The sequence below is a fragment of the Phoca vitulina genome, unplaced genomic scaffold (assembly GCF_004348235.1).
Source record: "Phoca vitulina isolate PV1807 unplaced genomic scaffold, GSC_HSeal_1.0 scaffold43, whole genome shotgun sequence".
NCBI classification, from domain to species: Eukaryota; Metazoa; Chordata; class Mammalia; order Carnivora; family Phocidae; genus Phoca; species Phoca vitulina.
The window spans coordinates 12,089,339-12,114,072 of NW_022589746.1; the positions used below are offsets into that span (position 1 = coordinate 12,089,339).

At 42.5% G+C, this 24,734-nt stretch overlaps 1 protein-coding gene across 16 annotated transcripts in view; it reads left to right on the plus strand.

Moving 5' to 3' along the window:
• Window positions 1-24,734, plus strand: part of SGMS1 (sphingomyelin synthase 1) — a 271,961-nt gene that overhangs the window by 123,431 nt on the left and 123,796 nt on the right. For 13 of the 16 annotated variants that reach the window (XM_032430253.1, XM_032430252.1, XM_032430257.1 and 10 more), the window contains 2 exons: window positions 1,227-1,268; window positions 7,954-8,099. The exons of 1 other annotated variant lie outside the window; for it this stretch is intronic. The gene's annotated coding sequence lies outside the window, so the exon portion shown is untranslated. 2 more of the 16 variants (XM_032430254.1, XM_032430265.1) reach the window with 2 other exon arrangements.

A 24,734-nucleotide genomic window follows, 5' to 3' on the forward strand; every position in this document is an offset into this window, starting at 1 on the left:
CGCCAAAACATTTTCCTCCGACGCGTCAACATCTTTCTAAGATAATGTCTCCTTGTGGTCAGTGACTACTTGGTTCTGTTTTCCCAGAGCATTTTATTTTGGTCCAGATACAGGGATTCGTGGACTTGCAGGCAGATGCCTGGATAACAGGACCTTGCCCAACAGGCAAACTAATGTGTGGTATTTGAAAGTCAGGGTGATGGTGACCTTTAGGGAGAGTGGTGGCTGCACGTGTGTGTTCGCTTTAGGTAAATTAAGCGAGCCACTCAAGATTTCTGTGTTTTTCTGTATGCAGGTAATATGTTAATACAAATGTTAATTAATTTTTTAAAAAGGTAACTTTTGGGGCACCTGGGTGGCTCAGTGGTTTAAGCATCTGCCTTCGGCTCAGGTCATGATCTCAGGGTCCTGGGATTGAGTGCCGCATGGGGCTCCCTGCTCAGCGGGGAGGATGCTTCTATCTCTCCCTCTGCCACTCCCTCTGCTCGTGTGCGTGTGCGTGCTCTCTCTCTCTCTCTCTCACTCTCTCTCACTCTCTCTCAAGTAAATAATCTTAAAAAAAATAAAAGGGTAACTTTTCCCTCTTTCTGCAGATACCATAATTCACACATGTATTGGAAGGGTGATAGCTCATTCTTAGTTGAGAAAGTCTTAAATGAAATTAAGTGAGGAAGAAGTCTAGGAGTGTAAGGGGATGTGGGTCAAAGACGACTTACAAGCTCTTTGATCATACACATTCGTATGTAGATGGTCTGTAGGTGTTCTACTTGCTAGTGATTGTGTTCGGTAAAAAATGAAAATTTAAACAGGTTGCTACCCTTTTACCCTGTAGTTGTCATTCTTATAGTTTGAAAAATGATTCTTTCTTGCTTCTTTGTCTTCCTCTATATCATCAATTAGCAAATTATTTGCCTGAGTAGAGAAGAGATAGTTTATAAAAGTGTATGATTTTAAAACTCAGGCTATACCATTAGGTGCACTTGCTGTATACAATTTTTTATTAGCCGTGGATTTACATGCTTGCTTCTGCATGGCTTTGCCTAATAAAGTTGACTCTGTATACCGTGACAGCCAGAAATTAGCTGGGAAGTGGGAAGGAACAGTTTTTGCTGTGGATAGAGAACAAGAAGTAAACAATAGTTACCCTGGATTATAGGTTTTTCTTATGAACAGCTCATTGTCTTATAAGCTGCTCATTACATTTTAATTTACTTATTTTCTTCTAGGTTGGAAGGAAGATTGATGCAGACAAAAGCAACATGATTCAGGTAAATGGGTTTTTAATTTCTTTATGTACCTTTTATTCTTGGTTTATATTTCCCATGTTTTCCCACTGAGAAGAACTAAAAAAAAAAAACCCAATTTTTGTGGCCAACTTGAATATATAAAGAATGTTTTGGGTATATAGAGGTAATCATCAAACGCCTACTTATACCATTTAATTAATTTAGTCACATATTGTATATTTAATAGTCGTGTATTTCTGTCAAACAATATTATGACTCATACCGTTTCCTACCTCAGGGTAATTTTCTTCCCAGTCCTTACATACATATCTGATGTCCGCCTCTCTATTATTGGTCACGTTTTTGAAGCCCCCAGTAGCATTTTCCAGAGCACGTTAACCATTTTAGTTGTTTGCAACGCAATGCACTTGGAATCTGTGTGTGATGCTGTAACTGGAAGTTTTACTCCCAGCTCTAAGTGACCATATGCCCGATGTTAGGACAGCTGTTATTCTGGAGATCTCTACTGGGTGACGGTTTGTAGGTTGGCTTTGTTAAATATTCTGTCCTGCTTGCTTGCTTCCATCTATTCATTCATGCATTTTATTTATTTTGAGGTAATTACATGCACATTGTTTGCAGTTAAAATAATTCTATAACAGGGATGCTTGGGTGGTTCAGTTGGTTAAGTTTCCGACTCTTGATTTTGGCTCAGGTCATGATCTCGGGGTTGGGAGATCGAGCCCTGCGTTGGGCTCCTCGCGCAGCGCAGAGTCTGCTTGGGATTCTCTCCCTCCCTCTCCCTCTGCTTCTCCCCCTCTCATGCTCTCTCTTTCACAAATAAATAAGTAAATCTTTAAAAGAAAACACAATACTGTAACAGCCATTCCCCTTTGTTCATATGTTGCCAATACTCCTTTGCCTAGAGGAGCCCTTTCCAACTCTTTTCCTTATATTCTCTCGCATTTGCCTACCTATTTCTAAACAACACACCATATGCTGTAAGTACCATTTATTGATCTCTTTTAAAATTTTAGACTTTTATTGATTTCCTGCTAAGGATTTAGCCCTCACACGTCACCCCTTACCCTCAGTGTGTGCCGCCTCCTCCTGTCTCCATTTTGTGCTTATAGTTGTGTTATGGTGTGTGGATATGTTAATATTTAATGTTTGCTTTATTGTGGCTGTATTTTGTTTGTAGCTGAGCTTTGTAACACTTATGTGTAAATGTCTCAGGCCGTTCTGCTTCCCAGCTGGTTGTGTGTGATCTGCTTTGTTTGTTTCTCTGGAAAATGTTTGACTCTTCTTTGTTCTCAGAATGCTGAAATTTACGGGGCGCCTGGGTGGCTCAGTTGGTTAAGCGACTGCCTTCGGCTCAGGTCATGATCCTGGAGTCCCTGGATCGAGTCCCGCATCGGGCTCCCTGCTCGGCAGGGAGCCTGCTTCTCCCTCTGACCCTCCCCCCTCTCATGTGCTCTCTCTCTCTCTCATTCTGTCTCAAATAAATAAATAGAATCTTTAAAAAAAAAAAAAAAAGAATGCTGAAATTTCCAGCTGGGACATAGATCTTAGGATCTTTTGATGTCAGTGGTCCTTTCAGTTCTGAAACTCATGCCCTTCAATTTGGGAAATTTTCATGTACTACTCCTAGGATGATTTCCTTTCCACTCTTTTTTCTCTTTCCTGTGAGCTTGTTAGTTGGCTATTTGGATCCACTGGTTTGATTCTCTTCGTCTTCTTATGTTTTTTTCTGAACTGTTTTCCATCTCTGTGTGTTTTTGTTATACTTTCTGAGAGATTTTCCTATTATTGTCGAACTTTTAATTTCTGCCAGCATGCTTTAATTTTTTTTTTTTTTAAAGATTTTATTTATTTATTTGACAGAGAGACACGAGAGAGGGAACACAAGCAGTGGGAGTCGGAGAGGGAGAAGCAGGCTTCCCGCGGAGCAGAGAGCCCAATGCGGGGCTCGATCCCAGGGCCCTGGGATCATGACCTGAGCCGAAGGCAGCTGCTTAACGACTGAGCCACCCAGGCGCCCCCAGCATGTTTTAATTTTTATTGGTCTCTGAATATTTCATTTTTAAAAAGAGGATCCTGTTCTTGTTTCACTGGAATAGGGATGGTTTGTCTGGCCCTACCAGCTGGGGATTCTAATAGCCCCCCTCTTTTTTTTTTTTTTTTTTGCTTAAAACAACACAGTGGTTTTTTGACCTTATAGTTCTGTAGGTCAGAAGTCCCCTGATGGTTCTCACTGGGCCACAGTCAAGGTGTCCGGTTGTGTTCCTTCCTGGTGGCTCTAGAGGAAAATCCGTTCCCTGCCTTGTTCTAGCTTCTAGAGGCTGCTGTTGGCCCCTTTGGCTGTTGGCCCCTTTCCAGGCAGGGGCTGCTTTAAATGAGCAGGTCAAATACGTCTCATACTGCATTTCTCTGACCTCTTCTGCCTCCCTCTTTGACTTTTTAGGAACCTTGTGATTACATTGCACCCACCTAGACAATCCAGTATAATCTCCCACCTTTTTTATATTGTGGTAAAAAACCAAAATATATAAAATTTTCCATTTTAACCATTTTTAAGTATCTAGTACAGTAGTGTGAACTATATTGATATTGTCATGCAGCAGACCTCTAGAACTTTTTCATCTTGCAAAACTGAAACTCTTTACCCATCGATCAAGCTCTCCCTTCCTCCCTGCCCCAGCCTCTGGCATCCACCTTCTACCCCCGATCTCTAAGAGTCTGACTGCATCACATACCTCATGGAAGTGGAATCTTACAGTATTTGTCTTTGGGTGACAGGCTTCTCTTACTCAGCATAATGTCCTCAAAGTTCATCCGTGTTGTAGTACATGACAGGATTTCCTCATTTTTTAAGACTATGTATTAATATTCCATTTTATGTCTGTACCACTTTTTCTTTATCCATTCACCCATTGATGGACATTCAGGTTGCTTCCACCTCTTGGCTATTGTGAATAGTCCTACCGTGAACCTGGGTGTGCAAATGCCTTTTTTTAGTTTGTTTTTTATTTAAAAAATTTTTCCATATTTTATTCAACTATAATTAACATAGAGTGTTCTGTTAGTTTCATGTACAATATAGTGATTCAACAACTCTGTACATCACCCCGTGCTCATCACAACAGGTGCACTCCTTCATTCCCATCACCTGTTTCCCCCATCCTCCCATCCACCTCCCCTCTGGTGACCATCAGTGTGTTCTCTGTAGTTAAGATTTTGTTTGTCTCTCTTTTTCTTTGTTTCTTACTTGTTTTGTGTCTTAAATTCCACATATGAATGGAATCATGTAGTATTTGTCTTTCTCTGACATAATTCACTTAGCATTATACGCTCTAGCTCCATCCATGTCATTGCAAATGGCAAGATTTCTTCTTTTTTATGGCTGAATAATACTCCGTTGTGTATATACACCACATCTTCTGTATCCATTCATCAGTCAGTGGACGCTTGGGCTGCTTCCATGATTTGACTATTGTAAGTAGTGCTGCAATAAACATAGGGGTGCATGTATCTTTTTGAATTAGTGTTCTTGTATTCTTTGGGTAAATATCCTGTAGTGTGATTATTGGATAGTAGGGTAGCTCTATTTTCAGCTTTTTGAGGAACCTCCATACTTTTCTCCACAGTGGCTGCACCAGTTTTCATTCCCACCAACAGTACATGGGGTTCCTTTTTCTCCACGTTCTCACCAGCACCTTGTTGTTTCCTTCCTTCCCTCCTTTGTTGCTACTCTGACAGGTGTGAGGTGCTACCTCAGGTGGTATTGATTTTCATTCCCCCCCATGATCAGTGATGCTGAGCACCTTTTTATATCCCTGTTGACCGTCTCTGTATCTTCTTTGGAGAAATGTCTCTTCAAGTCCTTCGCCCATTTTTTTAATTGTGTTATTTGTTCTTTGGGTTGAGTTGTAGGAATACTTTATGTATTCTATGTATTAACCCCATTATGTAATTTATAAATATTTTCTCCCACTTCATAGGCTGCCTTACGACTGACGGTTTCCATTTGTCTTTTTGCTTTTGTTGCCTGCACTTCTGGTGTCAGATGCAAGAAATCATTGCCAAACCCAGTGTCCTGAAGCTGTCCTCCTGTGTTTTCTTCCAGCACTTTTTAGGGTCAGCTCTTACGCGGAGCCCTTGAATCCATTTTGAGTTCATTTTTGTGCCTGGTGTTAGGGAAGGGTCTGACTGCTCTTTATGCAGACTTTTAGCCAGTCCGCCTCCTCCCAGCCCCTTCCCCTCTCCTTCAGAGGAACCTCAGCTCCATTTCCTGAGTCTCCCAGGGGCAGGCAGCTGGGGTTTTGTTTGCTTCTCTGGGCAGTGAGGTTCCAGCTGGCTCTGGCGGGCTCAGCGGTCATCTCTGCTTTCAGCTTCCAGAGTGTCACTGATGTCTGTTGTCTGCTCTCATCTACTTTTCTCTTCTCTTTGTCCTTAGGAGTTTTTGTCTTTTTCTCTCTCTTTACCACAATTTTAATTGTAGGGGGATTTTGAGGGAAGCAGAGATAAACAGCCCCATTCCGTTGGATCATCGATTACTCCAAATCCAGATTGCTCTTTTAAATGATATTTAATATCATAATAAAAAAATAAATGATATTTAATATAATCATTTAAAAGAGCAATCTGGATTTTGGGCTTTTAAAAAATGGTATCTCGTAAACGCTATTGTCAGGACGTACCTCCAGAAATAACTGTTCAATCTATTCCTTTGCTTCCTTTTCTGTTAAAACATCTAAGACCAGCATTGATTGAAGTTACTTCCCCGAACATTAGTTTATAATTCAAAATAAACCGATTTTTGTTCATAATACGAGGTCTTCAATGTAAGATGATACCTGTTTCCTGAGGTATACTTTTCTCGTGGGCGGAAAATCCTTGATTTGTCTTCAGGTCTCTACACTGTATGTCGGTATCATCAGGACATGATGTTCTTTTATGTAAATGTATTCTACTCTGGAGCTTTAATTCAACACTCTTGAGCCAGTGTAATGGCAAGCCTAATTTTTGCTACTTTTTTTTTTTTTAGTTTGTGACAGTAGCTTTCTTGGCCACTGTACATATCTTCCTCAACTTACTGTGGGCTTACGTCATGATAAACCCATCGTAAGTTGAAAGTATTGTAAGTTGGAAATGCATTTGCTACACCTAACGTGCTGAGCATCATAGCTCAGCCCAGCCTGCCTTAAATGTGCTCGGAACACTGACATTAGCCTCCAGTTGGGCAAAATCCACTAACACAAAGCCCATTTTATAATAAAATGTTGAATGAATCATGTAATTTATTCAGTACTGTCCTGAAAATGAAAACCAGAAGGGTTGTGTGGGTACAGAATGGCTGTAAGTTACCCTCGTGTTTCGTGGCTGCCTGGGAGCTGGGGCTTGATGCCGCCCAGCGTCAGGACTCAGTATTCTACCGTGTATCGCTAGACCAGGAATAGGTGAGGATTCAAAGTACCATTTCTACTGAGTGTGTATTGCTTTTGCACCATCGTAAAGTCAAGAAGTCATAACTTGAAACATCACAACCCAGAGACCACCTGTATTTGATTATTTATAGCTGTAGCCCTATTTTTCACAGACAGGATAAAGAGAGGGTAATTGGGGGCGCTGTCTTAGGCCCTGACAAGGTCCTCATGGCTGTTAAGAGTGGTTTCTTTTGTTCTAAGAATTGTTTCCTAACACAGTTAATTCTATTGGGTAGGCTCAAGATATCCGCCACCCTGTTTGGTACCTGGCCTTAGGATTTTTATCCTGGGGCCCAAGAATGGGCTTCAAAGAATTGAAGGACTTTCTGAAATTTGAGTGGTATTAGAATAGCCTTCGCTTTCATCAACTAGTAAGTGATGTAGGGCTTATGTGACCCTGAAAAGGGTTGAGGACCCACTTCTAATAGATGGTTCTAGAGAGAAAAAAATAGAATACTATTGATTAAACACGATTACAATAAGATGCCCTGTTGTGAGCTGCCATTAGATTGCACATTCTTCCACGTGGAAATACCAACAGCTGTGGATGAGGGACTGCATGAAGAAGGCTCTTTGTTCTTTGTCAGATGCAAAACCTCTCTAGCTTCCTGGTTATGCAGAAGCCCATTTACACATATGTAATCAGCAGGTCTCTACGCCGTATGTTGGTATCATCAGGACATGATTTTTTTTATGTAAATATATTTTACTCTGGAGCTTTAATTCAACACTCTTGAGCCAGTGTAATGGCAAGCCTAATTTTTGTTAGTTTATGACTAACAGCAGGTTATCTATCTTTTATGAGGGTTATGGTTTTCACTCAGAGAAGTGACCACCTTTTCACCGACTTGTAAAGAGGGTAACACTAGTTACCCTTTGTTTTCATATTGAAGGTGATGCCGATAATTTGTGAAAATCAGTTATTTGTTGACAAAGAATGTAGATAAATTTATAAAAGAGAAATGCCTCTGTGACAGAGAGTTACAGACTTGAGTTTTCAATTAAGAAAAGATGGGGTTTCATGTTATGTATATTTTCGGCAAAAATAAAAAAGTTTTCAAAAACAGAAAGAAAGGAAAGAGGAGGATGGGAGCCAGTTGTGAATTTTTTGTTTTTCAATCTAACTTGTCCATGTGTTCACTTCCAGTGACGTGGCCTGGGTTGATAAGGTGTCTCTCAGCTTTAGGGTTTTATGGTTCCATTTTCACAGTGGCCAAGTTTAAGTTGCTCCTCTATTCCAGGGACATCACTGAGATCTTTGGGGACTGCACAAAAGCGTCTGGTTGGGAACGTCATGAAGGAAGGGACAAGACCCTGCCCGAGGAAGCGTACGCGAGAATAACGTAGAAGGAGCCCGTCGATAAATGCAGTACAGCTGCTGTTGGAGGTAGGTGATGGCCAGAGCTTGGGCTGACCCTGCCCTGGCCCGTTCTGCCGCCCCCCGTCAGCCGGAGCCGCTCTCTGGAACGGACGCTGTGTTTAGGGCCGACCGTCACCCACCTTCTGGCCTCAGAAGCCACTTGACCGAGCTGGGGGCTGTTGCCCTTAACTCCTAGGGCAGCTCTGACGCAGCCTCCCCGGAGCCCTTCCTGTTGCCTGCAGGACAAGAGAGACCATAAAAGCAGCTTGCAACTGCAGGCGGATGGCAGTGATAACAAATTTGTAGCCAGAGCGCCCTGCCTTTGATTCTGGGAATGGGGCAGCAGTATCAAAGCTCAGCGAGGGCGTGACCTTTGAGTCCCCTGTTCCTTCCTGGCTTTAGTCCTACCCTGACCCATACCCTGTGAGTTGTGAACTTTGACCCCTCCCCTTCCTCCCTGCCCCCCCAAGTTACAGTGTGAAGTGCTTGCTTCCTTGCCTTGCTGATAGCCTTTAATTCTTATCTTTTCAGTAATGCTTATTGTCAAGGTCAGGGTCGCCCATTATTTCCTGTTCCGTGACCTTCAGTGGTTGTCTTTTGATACGCTGGCTGTTTTCGTATGGAATTGGCCGTGTCATGTATGTGTCACCTTGATCCTTTAGGTTTTTTTGGTTTTCCTTTTATTTATTTTAAAGATTTTATTTATTTATTTGAGAGAGAGAGAGAGAGAGAGCATGAGCACGAGGAGGAGCAGAGGGAGAGGGAGAAGCAGGCTCCCCGCCAAGCAGGGAGCCCGATGTGGGGCTCGATCCCAGGACCCTGAGATCATGACCTGAGCTGAAGGCGGACACTTCACCGCCTCAGCCACCCAGGCGCCCCTTTTGTTTTCCATTTAATCTACCAATGTAGAACACTAAGATGTACCCCGGGCCAAGTATTTTATGTCTTTGATCACCACATCATCATGGGAACATTAAACTAGTCCCCTTGCCTAGATGAGGATACTGAGGTTCCAAGTGGTTGCATGGCTCGCTGCTATTTCCCACAGTGCGCCTGGCGGTCACGGCGTTCGGCCGTAGGTCTGCCTGTCTCTCATTCTGCGCTGTGGAGATCGTGTCCCATGCTGTCAGGATTTGAAAAACACCCCAATGCCTGTGGAATTGTAACTCTCCCACTCTACTTTTTCCACCAGTGTCTGCTGCTTGTTCCCATTTCACGGAGTCTTGTTTGGTTTATGATCACACTTAAGCATTTAACGAGCGTATTAAAACTTAGTATTTTCAACAGTTACGGTTTCATAATTTTACTGCAAACATATTATCGGTCTGAGACACGATGAGGTGTCCCTTTTCTAGCGCAGGCTCTCCTGTGTTGGTGGATGAGTTGTGAGTCGATGCCGAGGCCAGTGTAGGTGGAAGAGTGGGCTTGCGTGTTTCTGACCCAGCCCCGTCACCCAGACCCTTGCAGGACAGGGTCAGTGAAGATGACATAGCAGAGACACGCCGCTTTGCCAGAAATCTTCATGTAGTTCACAGAGCTGTTTGGGAGCCCGGATCCTTCGAAGTGTAGACCATGTATTCAAGTGCGTATGCTGTCGATGTGCACAGCTGGGAAGCTGCCCTGAAGGATGTGAGCTTGAAGTTTGAGGCAGTTTGAGAATAAATGGAATCCACTTTATTTTTCAGTAGTGGGCTACATGGTTTGAAAAATCTGCCTATTTAGGCTTCTAAAATATTTTTTTTTCGTTAGCAAACGCTCTATGTACCCATACGTATTTTAAATCTTCACCCAAAGCTCTGGCGGGAGGTGTGGTCTACCTTCTTTGAAGCATGAATCAGCTGCAGCTGGGACGTCAGGAAGCCAGCACTTGATTTCCCGGACTGTGCTTTTGACAATGACCCTGCCTCCCTGATTACACACCTCGGGCACATTTACGTGGCAGACACGTCCAGGAGGCTTTTTATGCTTTGCATTAAAACAAAGGCAGCCTTACAACAGGTGGTTAAATAAGCCTTGTCCTCACAGGTGGAGGCTTCTAGATGCGCCTGGTGCTCGCACTGGTGAGGCTGCGCCACGTGGTTTACAGTGGACTGAGCCACCTCTGGGCATCTGGGAGGAGTGGCTGCTCCGGCCACCCACCGTCCTCCCCCATGAGCTTCCCGCGCTGCCCGTAGCAACGAGGCTCGACTCACCTGAGTGGTGGCACGAGCTTCTTTCTGTTCCTTCCGAAGCAACGGTGCCTGGAGTGTGGCCACACAATCACACAGGTCAGGGTAGCTCCGGCGTTTATATGGGAATCTCAAAATTTACAAAATCTGCAGATCTCAAAATGTCCGGTTAATAACATCAATGTCACTGTGAGTAAAATTTTTTTTTTTTAAAGATTTATTTATTTGAGAGAGAGCGAGGGAACGAGCTGGGGGGGTGGGGCAGAGGGAGGAGCAGATTCCCCACTGAGCAGGGAGCCCTATGCGGGACTGCATCCCAGGACCCCGGGATCATGACCTGAGCTGACGGCAGACGCTTAACCCACTGAGCCACCCAGGCGCCCCTGTTTCTTTTTGTTTTGAAATGTGTCTTTCCCCTGATATTACACAGAAAGTTTGGTAAACATTGATGGGTTCAAACAGCAAAATACACACCACCACGCAGATGTAGCCACTGATAAGGTTTTGGTGTGGCTACTTCCAGGTTTTATTCCTGTGAATGAGTATACCACCTAAAAAGTACAAAATTAGAATGACAGTGTTCTAGATCCATTTTTACTTATTATAATGTCAGTGTTTTCCCCATGTTTTAAAATTTTCTTTTACAACATGCTAAGAAGCGGCTATAAAATGTTCTCTGTGGATAATAGCAAAAGTTACTCCATCCTGATCTTTGATAGTTAGTACCTCCCCAAAGTAGGCCACCGTGGTAGGACAGAAGTATTGAAATAAGCACAATTGCCAGTAGTTTTCATCCATCCTGTAAAATGACTAATGATGGTGAAGACTTGGTGATGAGAAAACCCAGGTAACATCAGCCACGTTATGCAGTGAGCGTGATGTGTAAATTCCCCAGGACGAATGCTGTACTTGAAGGAAGCACGGGACGTTCCTTTTGACCTGGGTGCTTTGAAACCTGCTTTTCCTTTCAGTGAGGCGACCCACGTTTTTGTGCTTTTTGTTTGTTTGTTTTTTGTTTTTGTTTTTGTTTTTTTTGAGAGAGAGAAAGAGAAGGGGAGCACAAGCGGGGAGGAGCAGAGGGAGAGGGACAAGCAGGCTCCACACCCAGCGCGGCGCCCGGTGCGGGGCTTGATCTCACGACCCTGAGATCAAGACCTGAGCTGAGATCAGAAGTCGGACGCTTGACCGACTGTGCCACCCAGGTGCCCCAGAGGCGACCCACCTTTGACAAGTGACTAGTTTCTCCATACTTGAGTGAAACTTCTCAAATTCTGATTTGCAGGTTTTCAGCCTCCTGGTTGCTTAATGTATTTGATGCTTCATGTACTAGTTAAGTGAGCATTTCCCCTCCCATCTTCTTCGTCTCTTCCACGTGGCTTAAACCCTAGGTCAGACTGCTGCAGCGACCCCAGCCACAGGCTGCCTGAGTCTGAAGATTGATATTAGACAGATACTAGAATGTCCCGGGGCGACATTCCCAGTGCAGCCTAGTGTGGCTTGTGAACCAGAGAGTCCTATGCTCCTTGGGGTTGGAGTTCCCCAGCTGAGGCGCTTACAGCTGGCAGAAGCGCTCCACCCAGAACAGGCTGACGTGAGGCAGGGGCTGTAATGCATTGTTCCTTATTATTCTTCTCTCCTACACTTCGTTATTAAGTTAAATTATCACCATCCCCACCATCGTCATCATCACCACCATCACCATCCCCACTAGGCCACTGCTTTCCAGACCTGGTTCCTTATTGCCCTTGGGATTCCAACGTGCCTGGGGCCTGGGTTAGGGCTGAGGGTGGAGGACAAGGCCCTTGACCTCTGTATTGTCCCATCAACCCACAGCCCCGCTTTTATATGTTTTATGTACTGAACTTCCACAAAGTTTTGTTTAAAGAAAGGACTCTTGCTTCAGGAAGGAAAGACTGAGAGTCATGATGGCATAGAGAACCTAGGGGAGGTTGACAGAAGGAAGATACACGTTCACACGGTATTACTTCAGGTTTCACTTCTGCCTGTATTTCTCACAGGCACACCTTGCTTCTTGGGTTTGGTACTTAACATAATCCCTCCAGTTGGAATTCCCATAGACTCACCTGCTTTGAGGTTCATGGTTTCCATAAATGTGCCTCAGAAGTTGTAAGGTTAGGAGAGACGGACGGCTAGCCTCCCAAGCATTGGTGGTGGGAGGTAACTTTAGTGATGGGGTCAGCAAAGGGTGGTCGTTACAACTTGTTAAGGGCCCTAGGAGACTGGTTTTTATATTAGGGTTAATGTGGACAGTGGGAAGATGTTCTTGTCGTCAAGAGTGGTGTGGTGCGTGAGATTGATTGAGCCTGACAGTTTGTGAACTCTTCATTACCTGTTTCTGTTTCCTTCTGTGCCTTTGCTCACACTGCTCTGTGGAAGACTCATTCCTTTCCTTTTGTGCCTGCTTAACTCCCAAGTCCAGTTTAAATAGCTCAGCTCTCTTTCTCTTTGGCTGCTTTCAAGATTCTGCTTTGTCTTTGGTAGTCGTGGTTTTTTACATCCAAGTGGGGAGCTCTCTTTCCTTGCCTTCCCCTTTTCCTGATTATGACTTTTTGGATTTTCTGAGTCTGAAGATTGATATTAGGAAAATTTTACCATTATTTATTAGAAAAATGCCTCTTCCTCATTTCTTTATTATTTTCTTCAACAAGAAACTCCGCAAGACATATGTTGAGTTTCTTCCTCGATCTGTCTCCCTTTTTTATTTTTTTGTCTTTGTCCTTGTCTGTACAATTCTGGACGATGTCTTTGCATTTGTCTTTTGGTTCACCAGTTTCTTTTCAGTTTATTTTTAATCTGCTGTTTACACTGCCCTTGATAAAAAAGGGATTTTTATACTTTTTAATTTTACTTATTTCACTTTTTTTTAACCCTACTGCTTTATCTCTAGAGCCTAGACAGAGGTACAACACCTAGTACATAGGTGCTCAATAAATATTTATTTTTAATTTTTTAATTTTTTAAAAAAATTTTATTTATTTATTTGACAGAGAGATTGGGAGCACAAGCAGGTGGAGCAGCAGAGGGAGAGGGAGAAGCAGCCTCCCTGCTGAACAGGGAGCCCGATGTGGGGCTTGATCCCAGGACCCTGGGATCATGACCTGAGCCGAAGGAGACGCTTCACCCACTGAGCCACCCAGGCGCCCCAATAAATATGCTTTTTTAATTTTTAAATTTTTAACCATTATTTTTGGTCCCTTCTGAAGTCAGCGTGATAATAATTTTTAAATAAAATTTTACTCCTTTTCAGACTTCCTTTATTTATTGAGATACATTAAGTCTGTTTATTTTATGTTGCCTTCCAGCATTTGAATTCCAGTATATGACATCTTTTCAGATCTGACTCATTTGTCTGTGTCTGTTGGCACTCACTCATGGTGACGAAAATTTCCTTACGTATTTATGATTTATTGACTGTGAGCTCATGGGTCTTGGAAGTTTTATCTGTGCAAGTTCTTTAAGGCCTAGATCGAAGTGTTCATACTTGCTTCTGTCAAGTACCTGTAGGCACCATCAATTCAGTTCCCTGCTTGTGGTTTTTTGAATTTGGACCACAAAACCACAGAGTACCAGTTGCCAGTTATGAATTCTCAAGGGAGATTTTCCACCCCCCCCCCCCAACACACATATACTCACTTTAAAAAGAAATCACCCATATCTTGAGGGCACAGTTCTGTGAGGTCCAATGTAATGCAGGGATCTGTTCAACTCACAGCTGAGTGGCTTGGGTTTATGGCCTCTCTGGTCCACATAAGGATTGTAATGGAGGGTAAGCGTGACCGGGGTTCTGGTTTTGGGGCTTTCCCACTTCTACTGTCTCTTACTTTATTGTCACCTCACCGGTGCATTTAAAAAGATGTATTTTCTTCTTCTTTCGTTATTTTTATTTGGGCGGGGGTTGTTTAAGGTATCTGTTGTGTCATTCTGCGGAAAGGAAAGATCTGGTTTTGTTGCTTTGTTTTTAGTAGGTGCTTGTTTTTTTTTTAAGATTTTATTTATTTATTTTAGAATGAGAAAAAGAGAGAGAGAGCATAAGCAGGGGGAGTGGCAGAGGAAGAGGGAGAAGCAGACTCCCCCCACTGAGCAGGGAGCCCGATGTGGGGCTTGATCCCAGGACCCGAGATCATGATCTGAGCCGAAGGCAGACGCTTAACCCACTGAGCCAGGTGCCCCTTAGTAGGTGCTTCTAATAGATGAAGTGGGAAAACATTTGGGGCAGAGCTCAAAAAATTACTAAAAACTTAAGTATAAGCCCAGTTGCTCCTTTTATTTTGGGTGTCTGCTCTACACTGTCAGACTAGGTCAAATGAGGTGGAGAATAACACCTTGTAATATGCTTTCTGAGTTGGGCAGACCTTGATGTCTTTGAGACATTACTTCTTGAAATGAGATTTATTTTTTTGTTCATGGATTTAATTACCTGTCTAATGATTTACTATATGATATAATTTTACCCTTCCAAGTAAGCTTTGATTCCCGAGTAACTCCCCCTATATGATATCCACCATGGGTCTTCATGGTGATGTCCAGAGAGGCTCTGATGCACACCGGTCGGTCCTTTTATTCAGTGTTATTTTGTTTGATTCTGAATTAGCGGAATATTATTGGTCACTGAGAATAGTTGCAAGTAGTAGACTATGCCGGTGATGAGAACAAGAAATCAACCTCAAGAAGAAATTCTGAATGTAATGGTTTCTCTGCACAGCGCACAGATCTGCGGGATCAGGTTTAGGATTTGAAAATGCAGTTGGCTGTATACTCTTGGAGTAAACCTAAGCATTGCCACCTGATGGGAGTGTGTAACCTGCATGTGCGCCACTCGGGACCCTGAAGGAATCACACACTCTGTTGTGAACTTTAATCATCTGTTTTTGAGAGTCCTGTCCTGGATTAATGTTGCAGAAAAGGACCTGCCATCTTCGTTACTAGCCTAATGCGTCTGGCTCTCCCTGACCCTCCCTGGGCCCCCTCCTTCTGCATTGCCAAGTGGGTCACGGTGTCCTGGAAATAGCACCATACTGGGCACGACGTAAGCTGATGAGTAATTGTTTAAGCATGTATTATGGTTCTAAGCAAATGTTAGATGGACTAAAAGTTGATTTAAAGTGGTAGAAAGCTCAAGTTATGGTGATCCGAGTAGGAATAGTAATTGTCCCGTACAGATGTGTACTTTGAAACCTTGAAAAGGAATAGTGTGCTTTAAATATTTGCCGTGAAAAGAAGCAGAAACATAACATGGTAAGCATGACAGTGGTATTGCTAGCTGTAGACGTTTACATAAGACCATATTACGATTAGAAATTTTAACATTAACATTTGAAGGGCTGAGAGGAGTTAATATTTAGTATGGTTTCTCTGAGTAACTGATTTGGAATTTTAATTTTATAAAAGGTGTGTGCCTAACGGATCTTCACATTTAGTCACGAAGAAATGGCTGTTTGTTTTTAAAACATTGTAATGTTTACTTTGCATTGGCATTGGTGGAAATGCTTTCTAAGGAGGAAAATGGTTTGCAACTCAAGTTATAAATATTTTTAGGCTTTTAAATTATTTAATCCAAAGCATTCACTATTTATTATTTTTTGCTCAAAGTTTGATAACATAGACTTTTCCCAGGGTTTTCTTGCTCTTTTCAGTTGTATTTTTCATGCAGTGAACGCATTTCTGAAAATTATAGCAGTGGTATTTTTAATAAATGGAATTAATTTAGGTTGAGAAGTTCACTAATTTAAAAAGGACTTCTTAAAACCTCTAGTAAAATGAAGAAAGCCTTTTTGATGTGGATCAGTCTTTTTGCTTTTTATGCAGGGGTTTTTAATCCTGGACCACTCCTTTGATAAGTTATTTATATCACACTGAAAGATGTGTTTTGTTTTGACTGTATATATCTATTTCTACCTGTGTTAGTTTGGGAAAGAAACCAAGATAGAAGCAAAGGTTATATAAGTAATAGCTAACTTACAGAATCTTTTTCTTCCAACATGTTTGGTGGAAAATGTTAATTATTAATAGATTCACTTACAAACCCCTACATAGTCAAAAAAGCCACTACTAAAAAAAGTATTTGGAGGCATGATTATTGTCCCGACATTCTCACATTCTGTGGGTTTTCCCTTCTATCAAAAATGAGCGAATCAAAATAAAACCGACTGAGTGATCTTTCTCAGTGATGGGGCCCAGTGATTGGGGACGAGTAGCCAGAGGGGTCAAGAACGCATAACATGTATCCACTCGCAACCCAGAGTCTGTTTTCAGACTCAGTCCTCTTGTCAACTTTGTTTCCTGCGGAGAATGTGTAAAGTTCCTAGTGTCATCAGGTAGGATAACCCAGAGCGATCTCGCCCCCATGGGTTTATAGTAGTTGTTTCTTCTGTACTCCTCGCTACGTAATCAGCTATCCTGTGTCATCTCTGACATTGCTGTTCGCTTTATTTAACAGCTCAGATCGTCTCTTCTCTGAAGGTCGTAATATCTGTGGAGTGCCTTTTATATCCTCAGGACTCTATCGCTAATGAAAATCTCGGGACCTTGCAGGGACTTTCAAGAGCTTCCTTTATTCACCGAATTTTTGGTGTCGCTTTTACATTCTAGGCCCTCCTTTCGATACCTTCACATAGTGAACCACTTTATTTTTGTTTTTTTGAAGATTTTATTTATTTATTTGAGTGAGAGACAGAGAGACAGAGAGAGAGAGAGCACAAGTGGGAGGAGGGGCAGAGAAGGAAGCAGACTCCCTGCTGAGCAGGGAGCCCGATGTGGGACTCGATCCCAGGACCTGGGATCATGACCTGAGCCGAAGACAGATGCTTAACGACTGAGGCACCCAGGTGCCCCTGAACCACTTTATTTTTTTATTTATTTATTTTTAAAGATTTATTTATTTATTTATTTGAGAGAGAGAGTACATGAGAGGGGGTCAGAGGGAGAAGCAGGCTCCTCGCCAAGCAGGGAGCCCGATGCGGGACTCGATCCTGGGACTCCGGGATCATGACCTGAGCCAAAGGCAGAAGCTTAACCAACTGAGCCACCCAGGCGCTCCAACCCCTGAACCATTTTAAACAAACAAACAAAATAACCCAGTCCTACACCTTGGAGCTTACAGCCTAATGGGAGAAAGCCTTTGGATAAACTTAGAGGAACAAGGAGTATGCATGGGTGCTAGATGATGATCAGGGTTCTGGCCAAACAATAGCTGAGGAGTAGGCGTGTGTGCATGTGGGTGAGATGCGCCCCGTGGTGCACTGTCAGGAAGGCAGGGAAGGCCTCAGTGTGGAGGTAACCTCCCAGTAAGGACATGAAGGCGGAGGGCACGCGCCTGCTCTCTCTGGGGCAAGAAGACAGGCCCAGATGTTCTCCTTATTCCAGACCCAGCAAAGCAGGCCTAACCTTGCACAAGCACAGATCAGTGGTTCAAAGCCGCTTTGTCACAGCCACGCCCGTGCTCTCCATCACCTGGGTGACTTCTCAAGAAGCTTCCCAGCTCCTAGCAAAATGTGTTCTACGTCCTGAGCATGAGGAAGGAACTGTGTCTGTTCACAAGCCACAGTCATGGGAGGGAGGGAGGGAGATTGGTTTTCTCTGCTCAGCTCGCAAAGCCCCAAATTTATATCCTCCTTCCTCAGGTCTCTTAAGAAAGTTAAGAAAGAACTTTTCGGGAACTACCCTTTCTGCTTTTCCTTTTCTCTATTTAAAGATGTTTAAAAATCACTTTGCTTTAAAAATGTTCCCGTTCTCATTTTATTGGGGATGTTTCAGAAGAGTTGTGCCCGTGATTGTGCAGAAGCTGACGGCGTAGCTTTCAGGGAGAGGGTACGGCAGTGACAGGCAAGACCAGAGTCCAGGCAGCGTCTCCTCCATCCCCTCCAGGGACCCTGCCTCCTTCGCTCTTATGTCCGTGGAGCCAGGAAAAGGCAGTTCGCTGGGATCATTGGGTGCGGTGTCCTGTTTCAGTCTGAATAAAGAAACTTTAAATTGGTGGCAGATTAAAGGAAGGCCCCCCATGGGCTTGGTGAGGAGATACGGGTCCTGAGCCCCGGAGGACGGTGAGGGACCATCACTGCTGTTGTCCCGCACTGTCCAGCCGGATTTGGGGGTTCTCATCGTGGTCTGAGCCCGTCCGTGCTACTCTTCCTTCTTGCTCATAAAATAAAGAAAAAAACTGCTTGCTTCTTTTTGGATAAAATATTTGCCAGCCGATGTGCTGTTTATCGTTTTGTGACTTTGATTTTAAATACTATTAAGTAACCGTGACGCTCATTCTTAGACTCCTGACCAGAGTGATTGGCTGTGGGGTTTTCTAGGCAGACGCACGGAATTTCAGTGCCAACGAGGACCTGGTTCAGTGTGACGATTAATCTTACAGTGTTGCCCCCCTCTTGGGACGAGTTTGTGAGAATGACTGAGAAGTCAGTGTGTAGGCTGAGGGTTCGCAAAGTAGACTACGCAGACTCATCGTTTTCCTTTGCACTGGCCAGTCATTCCTTTTTGTTGAAGATGTACGTGCACGACGAGTGTAAGACCGTCCTGCAGTGACTCAGGTGACACTCATCTTGGCCCAAAGATGTTTATGTATTTCAAGTGACGTTTAAGGGCTACTATTTGGAGTCCGTAAAGGTCGGGTGACCATGGAGATCCCTGGCCTTTATTCCAGCACAATCTGCCACAGCTCTTATCTCCTTTTGTCTTGGTGCTACTTCGCCCACATTTATGGTTTCTGCTCCTCCAACGTGCTGGTTTGCATGCGGCTCTCCTGGCCTCTCTACCTTGTTACCTTGGCCCTCGCTTTCAGATGCTGCCTGGACCGGCGTCTCGGTTCATCCACTCAAACAACAGGCCTTGCACTTCTGCTCCATAGACCCCGTTCTAGGTACGGGGGCTAGAGCGTGAAGCCAGACAAAGTCCCTGCTCTCATTTTATTGGGAGGGGGAGAAGAGACACATGTGCCAGGTATTGGGGAGTTTTAGGAGGAAAAATAAAGCAGGGCAAGGGCATGGAGTGATGGTGAAAACGCCATCTTCGATGTGGAGGGGACACGGGGATGCACGGAACCAGTTAGGAGGCTCTTGCCATTGTCCAGGCCAGCTGTGTACCCTTGGCTCAGGTCGGGGGAGTAGTGAGGGGTGAGTAGGAAGTGGTCCGATTCTGGAAACGCTCCTAAAGCAGGGCAGTAGAATTTGGGTATGGTCAGGCGTGGATTTGGGAGAAAGGCACCCAGGGTTTCTCCAAAGAGTTTGACCTGAGCTGCTGGTAAGTTGAGTTATCATTTACTGAGTAAATGAGTTATCATTTACTGCATTTACTACATGCAGGAAGAAAATGCCGGGGCTGTGGGGAGTCAGGTCTTTCATGAGTTCAAGTACATACCTGTTGGATATCTAAGTGGGGATATTGAGGAGGCGGTAGGCTGTCTGAACCTAGAGGTTAAGAGAGCCCCGCCTGGGGTCACCTTTTTACTGGGAGTTGTCCTAGAAGGGATGGTCCTTAAACCCAGGGGATTGGATGAGGTCCCCTGAAATGTTCTCCAAGTAAGGACCCCTGGGGCTCCTTGGGCCTGTAGAGGGATCTGCAGAGTCACAACTTTTTATAGCAATACTAAGACGTTCAGTACAGTAGCGCTTTTCAGAGGCGACGTGGGACATCACAGCAGAGCGCACGTAGACAGACACAGCAGTCTGCTCTTGTCTGTGAAGCTGGATATTAAAGAGATTTTCAAGTAAAACTCTGCCGCTTTTCTTACTAAAGACATGTATTTTTGTTTTGGGAAATACATTTTTCATTAAAATATGTTACTTTTGTTGACACGTAATGGGCTTATCGTTGCTTTTAGATGAATTCATAAATATTTAAAAATTTTCTATCACAACTATCCCTGGATATAACCCTTAGAAACAAGCAATTTTGAGCTCCTTAATAATTTTTTTAAAAGTGTAAAGGGGTCGTGAGAGCAAAATGTTTGAGGACCGCTGACCTAGAAAGGGAAGGACAACAGGGAAGACATCTGAGAATTGAATGACCCTTTGGGCCCTTACAGAGCTAAGGAAGAGCCCACGAAGGACAGCGAGACGGAACTGTCAGAGGGAAGGACCGTGAAAGTACACTGGGGACCAAGGAAAGTGAGTGTTTCCAACAGAAGCAAGAGGTCACCTGTGTCGTGTGCGGCTAATAGGTCAGATTAAGTGAGAACTGAGAACTGACCATTGGCTTTAGCAATGGTGGAGGTCACTGATTTTGAAATGGATAATTTCAGTAGACGGGACAAGAGTAGGCTCAGGAGAAGGGAAGTGATTTGTATCTCAGATTCCTGAGAGTGGGAACTGACCTAGCCTATGTCTTCGTTTTGAGACTGGCCTTCAGATTTATCTTGCGTGGGAAGCCACCCCAGGCAGACCAGCTGTGAGGCTGAGCACGAAGTACCAGAGAGAGTTGCTTAATCCCCTTGGCTGTGGGTGGGGTAATTGTACCAGTTTGCACTCCCACCAGCAGTGTAAGAGGGTTCCCCTTTCTCCACATTCTTGGAGTTTACATAAAAGCTTAAAAAACAGAAGGTACATGGGTTATTTTTCCTCAAGCTAAGAAACATGGTTATATGAGATTAGTTACTAAATAAGTTTTTCTTTCTTAAAATTACTGTGTCCTTCATAAGGAATAACAGAATTTTTTATATTTACTTCTTGTGTATTAATGATCAATATTAAATGTTATTATTTTTTTATTTTTTAAAGATTATATTTATTTCAGACAGAGAGTGAGCATGAGTAACGGGTGGGGGCAGAGAGAGAAGCAGGCTCCCAGCTGAGCAGGGAGCCCGATGTGGGACTTGATCCCAGGACCCTGGGATCATGACCTGAGCTGAAGGTGGGCGGTTCACCGACTGGGCCACCCAGGCGCCCCTAAATGTTATGTTTTTAGAGGGAAAAGAAGAGGTATATTTTCCTCGAGTGAGGTCTTAACCAATTTATACTCAAGAACATTTATCTACACTTAAAGGTAATTGTTTATGTATATGTCACATCCATCAGACTGAGAACTTTTCATCAGTACAGTGTGAGTTTTTCAGTTTTGTTTCCTTAGGGACTATCATCCTACCTGGAATACAGTAGGAATTTAATAAATATTTTAGAAGGAGTAAGATACTAGAACATTTAGATTTATGGTTTATAGTTTATTTTTTGAGTAATTTGTCCGTGGCGTTAAAAGTAACTTTTAAGTGGGTAAGTAAAATTAGATAAAACCCAGAGGACAGATTGCTTTTAATTCTAGGTTGGAACACATGTTCAGAAACTATTTTGATAGAGACTATCTGAAAAAATGTTCAGATGACAATACTTTTTCCTTTGCTTTGATTGGATGTATATTTCAAGAATGGCATGACTAAAGCAAATACGCACGCTTTCTGTTTGTGAGACTTTAGAAGTCCTCCGAGGTAATAAGAGAAATAGGCTTGACCTGTGAGAGACCGTATCTTCTTCAGAACTAACTCAAAGAAAATTTTTTGTGAACTGTTTTTAAATTTGGGTATAATTGATATGCTATATGATGTATAAATTTTAAGTGAACACTTCAGTGAACCAACATCTCTCTCAAGATAGAGAACATATCCATCACCCAGAAAGTTCTCTTGTGCCATGTCCAGTCATTTGTCCCACCTCAGAAATAAATGGTACTGTGATTTCTATCAACAGAGCTTAGTTTTGCCTCTTCCAGAACTTCATATACATGGAGTTACACAGAGTGTGCTCATGTATCTGGCTTCTTTTGCTTCACTTAACGGTGTTTTTGAGACTCATACTTGTTGTTACAAGTATCAGTAGGTTGTTTCTTAATGTTGATGAGTAGTATTCTGTGGTGTGAATTTATCTACTCATCTGTTTGGGGGGGTTACAATTTTTGTCTATTATGAATATAACTACCATGAACATTAATGCACAAGTCTCTTTGTGGACTTATGTTTTCATTTCTTTTTTATATACTTAGAAGTAGATCCCTGGATAAGTATATATTTAATTTTATAAAAAATTGTCAAACATATTCCTAAAGGGGTTCTATATTTAAACATGCCCATCAGGGATGTTTTCAGTGCTCCAATATGCTCCAAGCTTTTGCCAACACTTGCTGCTGTCAGTCTTTTCAGTATCAGCACTCTAGTGGGTATCATATGGTACTTTGTGCTTTCCTGTGATTTCTTTGACGATAATGATGTTGAAATTTTGTCACGTACTTATTGGCCATTCCTGTGTCTTCTTTTATGAAGTAATCTAGTCAGGTCTTTTGCTTTTTTAAAAACTGGCTTGTGTGACTTTTTTATTCTTAACTTTTTATGCTTTTTAGTTCTTGAATTATAGCTGTTCTTTATGTATTTTAGGTATAAGTCCTTTGTCAGATATGTGTATTGTGAATATTTTCCAGTTGGTGGTTGTCCTTTTATTTTCTTAACTGTGTCTTTCAAAAAGCAGAAGTTTTAATTTCAATGAGGTCCATTTTATCAGGGTTTCTTTCTTTCTTTTTTTTTTTTAAAGATTTATTTATTTATTTGAGAGAGAGAGAATGAGAGAGAGTACACGAGAGGGGGGAGGGTCAGAGGGAGAAGCAGGCTCCCCGCCGAGCAGGGAGCCCGACGCGGGACTCGATCCCGGGACTCCGGGATCATGACCTGAGCCGAAGGCAGTTGCTTAACCAACTGAGCCACCCAGGCGCCCCAGGGTTTCTTTCTTTTATCCAGAGTGTTTTGCCTAGTCCATCGTCACAAAGATATTCTCCTATGTTTTTCTGCTTTATGGTTTTAGGTTTTTATGGTTAGTTCTATGTGAGGTGTAGAGGTGAGGATTCACTCTTCTTTCTATGTGGATATCAATTTGTTCCTGCCCAATTTGTTGCAAAGACTATCCTTATACCCACTGAATTATTTTGGTAACTTGGTCAAAAAAATCAGTTGACCATAGATGTGTTCATCTGTTTTTGGCCTCTTATGCTTCACTGTTTATTCATCTGTCCTTACGCCTATACTGTATTTTGTTGAAGAGTTTTGCACATAATGTTTTTTGAGTGATATTATAGTTTTCTTTTATTGTCTTTGTCTGGTTGTTACATTGAGGTCATGTTGGTATATGCTTTAACATGTGTTTACTTACCTGTGTCTTTATATTTAAAATGCATCTTCTGTTGTAGGTAGTACATAGTTGGGGATTGCTTTTTTGTATATTCTAACAATCTCTGCCTTTTAATTGGAATGTTTAGTCTATGTACCATAATTACTGATGTGGTTATTTTTTGACCTATCATTTTTGTGTTTCTTTTCTTTTTTTTTTTTTAAAGATTTTATTATTTGACAGAGAGAGACACGAGAGAGGGAACACAAGCAGGGGGAGTGGGAGAGGGAGAAGCAGGCTCCCCGCGGAGCAGGGAGCCCGACATGGGGCTCTATCCCAGGACCCTGGGATCACGACCCGAGTCAAAGACAGATGCTTGACAACTGAGCCACCCAGGCGCCCCATTTTTGTTGTTTCTTATTTGTCTCACCCTGTAAACATTTTTTTTTTAATCCTATATCCCCTTTTCAAATTTCTCTTTGTTTAATTAGATATGTTTAATTTGCCTCTTAGGTTTTCAGCTATACCTCTTTGCCTTGTTCTTATAGTTTCTGTACAGATTACAGTATTCATCTATAAGTCTTCTTTGAATTAAGATTTTACCACTTTGTGTAAGAAATGTATGAAACCTATATAATACGGCTTCATTTTCCCCTTCTTGTTCATTGTACTGTTCTCATATATTTTATATCCATATATGTTATAAACTAATACAGTTTCATTCTCTTAAGACAGTGTATATGAAGTGTATATAAACAGTATGTGTGTATACACACAGTTAGTACAGTATCTGTAACAAGTAGGTCTTAAGGAAATTAAGAGAAGGGCTCTTTCATGTTTACTTACGCATGTACTTCTTCCAAGGCTCTTCATTCTTTTCTGTAGATTCAGGTTTACATCTGGTACCACTTCTGTTCTTCCTGGAGAGCTTCTTCCTTTGGCCTTTCTTGCAGTATTGGGGCTATTTTGCAACAGATTCTCTTGGTTTTCATTTATATGAAGATTCTTTATTTTTCCTTTATTTTTGAAGGGGTTTTGTTGTGCATAGAATTCTAGGTTGACATTTTTTTTTTTCCCTTCAGTTCTTCTTTACAGATGTCGTTTGCTGTCTTTCTGATAAGCTTTCGGCTGTATTCTCATTATTGTTCTCTGTCTTTTCTTCTCTGGTCACGTCTACACATTTTTGTTGTTTTATCTTTGGTTTTCAATATTAGGTGACATTTTCTTGTGGCTAACTGAAAATCCTGCTCTGGTAGATTGCTGTTTTTGCTCAGTTTTGAATGTTTCTGCCCCATTCTCACTATTCTTCCCTAACTTGTAAATTAAATCACTTGATACTCTTGTCTGGTCTTGGAGGCTCTTTTCAAACCATTGGTTTTTGTTGTTGTTGT